General features: G+C 31.6%; 1 protein-coding gene across 1 annotated transcript in view; it reads left to right on the top strand.

Annotated features, from left to right (window-relative positions):
* Positions 1 to 1142: 1142 nt before the first annotated feature.
* The window catches only part of LOC118748534, a gene marked incomplete in the record, with an annotated part of 1544 nt that continues 1162 nt past the window's right edge, over positions 1143 to 1524 (top strand). The window contains 1 exon segment of the mRNA XM_036483092.1: positions 1143 to 1468.

The following is a 1524-nucleotide window of genomic DNA, read 5'->3' as shown; positions in this document are numbered from 1 at the left end:
AGCCTCTGATGCTAGCGCTGCATGACAATTTAGTTTATATATTTGTTTTTAACATTGTATAAGCTTATAAAAATAAAAAAATAAAAAAATAAATAGAATTATTAGCACAAACCAACAATACCAACAACCACATGATAAAGTGAATTGCAGCGGAATAGCTGTGCTTGATTGTGTTGGCATAACAAAAATGAAAATAGTGGAAATAAGCAAACGATAATTTACAAGGCGTACTTAGCACGGTGCATAGGCAACTGGCTGAGTCAGTGGGATCGTCGGTTCGAATCCTACTGAAAGAAGTCTGATGAGGAAATGTGGTGATTTCCGAAATAGCTATCACTTCTACCAGTTTTTCAAATTTTTGATGCTTTTCCACAATAAATTTTCATTTAAAAAATGGCCTCGAGCTCATTATAAAATTGTTGAATAAAATATTTTTTTATAAAAAACCAGTTACTTTTTACGAAGTTTACAAATATGCATTTCAGAAGAAAGGGGTTTCATCGCATTTACAACGATACCAAAAGGGGATTTAATCGTTTTTACAACAGGCCCAATTAAAAATCGGTTAGTAATATTTTTGTTTAAAATTTTTTTTGAAAAGGTGTTGTTTTTTTCTAAAATTTTTATATACGAAGTATACAAATATGCATATCGAAAGAAAGAGGGTTTAATTACCTCTACAACGATATAAATTATCGGTAAATTATCAGTTCGAAATTGTTTGATATATAAGGAATTTAATTTTTCGAAGACCTGAACTTTGACACCTGTACTATAAGTTTGCACAAAAAAAGTTATATACCATTTAAATAAGAGCAAAAAGGGGTCTACGTCTATATTTTTAGGTTTTTAGTTATTTTTATGCAATAACTAAATATATTTTTTTACCAAAGGTCCTATTTCGAACTTCGAAGGCCCATATCTAGATTTCGGAGGCTAACTTCGAATATCGAAGAAATTACTTTTTTTTTACTTATGACTCAATCTCTTAAAAAATATTGGTTTGGTCCAATACCCAGAAAAAATGTTTAATATTCTAATAAATAGAACAAAATAAAATATGCCATTTTGCTTTTTATTTTTTACTGCTCCGAATTTAGGTTTGGAACTCAGCCTCGAGGCAACTTTCCATCGCTAGATCTAATCCTTATATTTGTTTACCAGTTTTCGGAATATGGGAAAAATGTAGCAGCAGGGGATCCACCGAAGCCAGTAAAATTTTAAAAGTTGTCTGCGAGGAAAAAATTTGGTTGTTAGTGGTGTACGCATTGAATTGAAGCAGTATTGAATGCCAACAATGCTTGCTGAAGTCTAGAGAAAGAAGTCTGATGAGGAGATGTGCTGATCTCCGATGTGGATTTTGTTGATTTTACCATTTTCCCTAAAAAAATAATCGTGCTACAAAGCTCAGCAACCCTGCTGAAATAAATATTAATGATAATAACAATGCCAAGCCTGATTACCTATACTTTTTTTTATTAACATTGGCAACGAAAGCATAATATCGCAAAACCGCAAGATGAA

The sequence above is a fragment of the Rhagoletis pomonella genome, unplaced genomic scaffold (assembly GCF_013731165.1).
Source record: "Rhagoletis pomonella isolate Grant_MI unplaced genomic scaffold, Rhpom_1.0 Rhpom_scaffold_00001, whole genome shotgun sequence".
Taxonomy (NCBI): Eukaryota; Metazoa; Arthropoda; class Insecta; order Diptera; family Tephritidae; genus Rhagoletis; species Rhagoletis pomonella.
Note: the sequence above shows the minus strand (reverse complement) of the source record. Positions and strands in the feature narration are given on the sequence as shown.